The sequence below is a fragment of the Gossypium arboreum genome, chromosome 8 (genome assembly GCF_025698485.1).
Source record: "Gossypium arboreum isolate Shixiya-1 chromosome 8, ASM2569848v2, whole genome shotgun sequence".
Lineage (NCBI taxonomy): Eukaryota > Viridiplantae > Streptophyta > Magnoliopsida > Malvales > Malvaceae > Gossypium > Gossypium arboreum.
The window spans coordinates 128,906,207-128,911,784 of NC_069077.1; the positions used below are offsets into that span (position 1 = coordinate 128,906,207).

At 33.9% G+C, this 5,578-nt stretch overlaps 1 non-coding gene across 1 annotated transcript; it reads right to left on the reverse strand.

Moving 5' to 3' along the window:
• Window positions 1-1,819: 1,819 nt before the first annotated feature.
• On the reverse strand, window positions 1,820-1,926 carry LOC128279525 (small nucleolar RNA R71). Its single transcript, XR_008269727.1, has one exon. It is a non-coding gene; the product is annotated as a small nucleolar RNA R71 (small nucleolar RNA).
• Window positions 1,927-5,578: the final 3,652 nt, after the last annotated feature.

Below are 5,578 nucleotides of genomic sequence, written 5' to 3' on the forward strand. Positions count from 1 at the left end.
AGCACACTCTCGAGCCACATATCATATAACAGGATTACTTGTCCAAGCTAAATCTTGCGTTCAACATATGCTCATAAGAGCTTAATCAGGATTACCTGTCCAGGCTAAATCCTATCTATATCATATGCTCAAGAGAGCTTATATCAGGATTACCTGTCCAGGCAAAATACTTTCTATAATAAGGTCAATAGGATTACTCATCCAAGCTAGATCACGTCAGCAAAAAATGCAGGACCTCATTCAATAAGGGAAATCACATTTATCCATCGAAATTCAATATTCAAACGGAATTTAACCCTTTCATACAATTTCAAGCTTGTATTTATTTCCTATATTGTAACATCCAAACAATTCGCATACAAATAAATGACATTCTATAAAAATACAAGATCCAATTCAACATATTTACATGCTCAATTAAGTTACACGAACTTACCTCGACACTTGATCGCGTATATAGATTTACTAATCCAAAACTTTCTCCTTTCCTCGATCTAGCCTCGAATTTATATTATCCGAATCCAATTAAGGCAAGAAAGATTATTTTCTCTTTCCTAGGGTTTCCATGGAATATTTTGGGGAACAAGATGATATAAAATTATTTTAATTCTATTTTAATTATTTATCATCTTTAATTATCTATTTCCAATTTAGTCCTTGCCCTTTTCTAAATTTCTATGGATGAATCATCAAAAATATCTACTAAATTTTAATTAATGGTCTAATTATCATATAAAGACCTCAAGTTTTGAATTCCATAGCTATTTAATCCTTTTAGCTACTAGAATTCAACTTTTGCATTTTATGCGATTTGGTCCTTCTCGAAATTAAGCACTAAATCAGTAAAATTTTCTTATTCAGAATTTTCACATGACATCTCTATCATAATATGGGCCGTGCAATAAAATTAAAATAAATTTTATTTTTGACTAGGATTTGTGATCCCGAAACCACTATTCCGATTTCATTGAAAATGGGTTGTTACAGTTTATCTTACTTAGTTAAAAATCTTAGTTTTTAATCACCTCCTCAAATCAAAATATTTTTATTCTCCAAATTGTTTTAAATTGTATTCATGAATAATTCTTTTCACAGTCCCTGTGGGTACGATAACTCGACATTTACTTGTCACTTTATTACTTGTTGCAATTGTGTACACTTGCACATTTCTGTCGTTCCAAGTTTTTGGTGCCATTTCTGGGGACTGTTTTAAAAAGTCATTACTTGTGAATTTTGCATTTTTTTTATTTTTCTATTCAATTTTAAACTAATTAATTTTTTTTATGTTTGTTTCAGGTGTTTATGATCGAATCATCAATTTACTCCCCATAGGCCCTGAGATTAAAAGAACTTTTTGACAGCAAAGTAGACAAGCATGTCAAAAAAAGACTGAAAATATGAACTTCGAAAATCAAAATTAAGGAAACGAAGCAAACCCTACTCAAAATCTTATCCTTATTGCTAATGATAGGGATAGAGCTCTAAGATAGTATGTTGTACCAATGTTTCAAGATCTTAATCTGGGTATTAAAAGACCTGAAATCGAGGCACAACAGTTCGAGCTAAAGCCAATCATGTTCCAGATGCTTCAGACAGTGGGCCAAAGATCCTCACCTGTACTTAAGATTGTTAATGGAGGTGAGGGATTCTTTCAAGTTAGCCAGAGTACCCGAAGATACACTACAATTGAAGCTGTTCCCATATTCGCTAAGGGATAGAGCTCGAGTCTGGCTGAACTCATTGTCACCAAATTCAATTTCCATATGGCAAGAGTTAGCAAAAGATTCCTCATAAGTATTTCCCGCCTAGCAAGAATGCTAAGTTGAGGAACAAGATCACTGCTTTCCAACAACTGGATGATGAGTCCTTGTATGAAGCATGGGATATGTACAAAGAATTATTACAGAAGTGCCCTCATCACGAAATCCCACATTGCATCCAACTTGAGACATTTTATAATGGTCTCAATTCTTACACCAGGATGGTAGTGAACACTTCTACTAATGGTGATCTCCTTTCTAAGTCTTATAATGAGGCATATAAAATCATTGAGAGGATTTCCAATAACAATTATCAATGGCCAACTAATCGAGCAGCGTCAAGAAGACGAGTCACTAGAATACATGAAGTAGACGCTCTCACTTCACTCGCATATCAGATATACTCGATTTTTTCAGTTCTTAGAAATTTTACCACTAATGGGTTTCATAGTTTTGTAGCATAGCCACCTAATCAATTTGAAAATGTAGCCTGTGTCTATTTTGGGGAAGGACATTTGTTCAAAAAATGTCCATCAAACCCAGAATCCGTGTATTATATGGGTAACCAGAACTAAAACCAAGGAAGGCAAGGACTACAATCCAATTCCTATAACCCATCGTGGTGAAACCACCCTAATTTCTTATGGAGTAACCAAAGGGCTGGACCCAGTAACACATACACCCAACCTAGACCAACCCAGCCACCTAATTTTACCCAACAAGTTCAGAAACAACCTCAAGTTGAACCATCTAATGGCTTAGAAAACTTGTTGAAGGCATACATAGCAAAGAATGATGGCTTAATCCAAAGCCAAGCAGCTACATTGAAAAACTTAGAAAACGAAGTGGGCCAACTTGCAACTGAACTCAGAAATCGACCACAGGGTGCTTTACCTAGTGGTATGGAGAATTTGAGGGATACTGGGAAGGAGCATTGGAAAGTGTTGACATTAAGAAGCAGAAAGACATTAAAGCCCAACACTGTCGAAGTTGAAGAGGAGCCAATTGATACTCAAAACTTAGAGGAAGTTCAACCGAGTGTTGAAATTTCAGTTTCACTGAAACCTGAATCTGTAAAATCTAAAAAGGTAACTTCTGAACCAGCTAACCCTGATAAACTAACAACTTTGTTAAATGCAGAATTGCCACAGAAGACGAATCAACCAATTCTGATAAAGAATCCTCCACCACCTTACCTCAAAGACTTCAGAAGCAGAAGCAGGAAGTTCAATTCAAGAAGTTCCTAGACATACTCAAGCAACTTCATATCAACATCCCGTTGGTTGAAGCACTTGAACAAATGTCGAACTACGTTAAATTCATGAAGGATATCCTATCTAAAAAATGAAGATTTGGAGAAATTGAAACGGTAGCCTTGACGAAGGAATGCAGTGCATATCTTCAAGACAAACTTCCCCCAAAGTTGAGAGATCCTGGATGTTTTACCATACCTTGCAACATTGGAGCAACATATTATGGTAAGGCATTATGTGATTTGGGTGTGAGTATCAACTTGATGCCCATGTCAATATTTAAGAAGTTAGGGATAGGTGAAGTTAGGGATAGGTGAAGTTAGACATACTATGGTTACACTTCAATTAGCATATAGATCCTTAACACATCCAAAAGGAAAAATCGAGGACGTATTGGTACGTGTAGAGAAATTTATTTTTCCTACTGACTTTTTTATTCTAGACTTTGAAGCAGACAAAGAAAGGACAATCATCCTAGAAAGGCCTTTCCTAGCAACTGGAAGGACCCTTATTAATGTGCAAAAAGGCGAGCTTACTATGCGTGTTTAAGACGATCAGGTAACATTTAATGTTTTTAAGTCTATGCGATTTCCTAACACAATTGATGATTTTTCTGTAGTGTCTGATTTAGAGAAATTAATCATGGAAAAGGAACTCAACTATGTTGAAGACCCATTGGAATAAATTTTGACGTCAGACCTTCCAAGTGATGAAGAGGAGGATTAATACTTAGCCTTGCTAGAAGCTAATTAAAGGGGATTTAATCCGCAATCCCGCTTTGAATCTTTGGAGTTAGAGAAAAGGGATTATACCCAACCAAAAGCGTCAATCGAGGAGCTACCTAGATTAGAATTGAAGGTATTTCCCTCACATTTAAAATATGTTAATTTAGGTTAAGCTTCTACTTTTTTTGTGATTGTTTCAACAGAATTAACCGTAGTGCAAGAAGAGAAACTCATCCTAGTATTGAAACAATTCAAGAAGGCTATCAGATGGACCATAGCCGATATTCGTGGCATTAGTCCATCTGTATGCATGCACAAGATCATCCTGAAAGGTGGCAAAAAAGGGACGATTGATGGATGGAAACACGAAAATATACACACTTTTTCATGCCCTTTTTAACTCCTTCATGCAATTTCGGTAAAAAATTCTAACCAAAAAATATAAAATAATTATAAAATAATTAAATTGCACTCAAATTATGAACATGTTGAATTTTAATTAATTTTATATCAAATTTTGATTTTTATTATTATTTTTCAGATTCGCACAAAGGGTAAAAACGGCTCGACAGACACTGCTAGAAGTGCAAAACCGAGAAGCAATTTTGAAGCATGAAGGTGAATTAATTTTTCAACCTAAGACAGTCCAAATTATATTTCTTAATTTATAATATAATTACTTTTAATTTTAATCCAATTTAATTTGGGTTAAATAAATTATTATTAATTAATTATGAAAAATGGCCCACTTAAGTTGAACCGAGAAAACTGATCAACTGAGGGCTGAGCAGCCCAAAATCGTCCCACATGCTAACCCAATCAACTTGTTTGGCTGATTTTTTGGCTTGTAAAATGGCTCTTGAAAACTTCTTCACTTTGCATTCAAACCCCTCCAATATTCATGCATTTCAAGATTTGCCCCTACCTAAAAATAACATGTTTCAAATCTTCAAACATGCCACATGTGTGGCCAGCCATGGGGGAAGTCTTTGGCTACTGATTTTGGCTATTTTTAGTAGCCTTCTCAACCTATAAATACCCACTTGGCTACTAATGTAACAGCCCAACTTCAGTGAAATCGGAACAGTGGTTTCAAGACCACAAATTAGAGTTCGAAAAATGAAATTATTTAAATTTCATAAAATGATAGGTATTATGATAGGAATATTGCATGAAAATTTTTATCAAAAAATTTTATCAATTATGTGTCTAATTGCAAAAAGGACTGAATTGAATAAAATGTTAAAGTTGTATACTAATAACTATAGGGATTATATAGCTAGAGAATTCAAAATGTGAGGTCCTTAATGGCAATTAGACCATTGATGAAAAACATGTAAATATTTTTAATGAATCATCCATGGAAAAATTGAAAAAGATTAAGGACTAAATTGGAAATTGAATTAAATAAAATATGATAAATGATTAAATAGAATTAAACTCATTTTATATCACTTCTTCTTCATAAAATACATGGAAACTCTAGGAGAGAGGAAATTTCTCAGGCTTGATTTGGTAAGTTTTATGTCCCGTTTTTAGTAATTTTTATATTTTTGAGATCGGGAAAGCTTAATTTCTTTATTTGGGTGATTAAATTGAAAGATAACCAAAGTTAAAAAAATTACCCATGGATGAATATGCTGTAAAATGAAAGTTTTTGATAGAAAATGAAAGAATATTGTTAGATAGACCACTTTTACAAAGTGATTTTTAGTGAAAGCATGTGTAGGGATTAAATTGCAAAGTAGTGAAATTCTTGGAAAAATTCTAAAATTTATGAAATACATGTGCTGTAAAAGTTATATTGGAATTTGAATAAGCTTGGACTAAGGAGTAAATC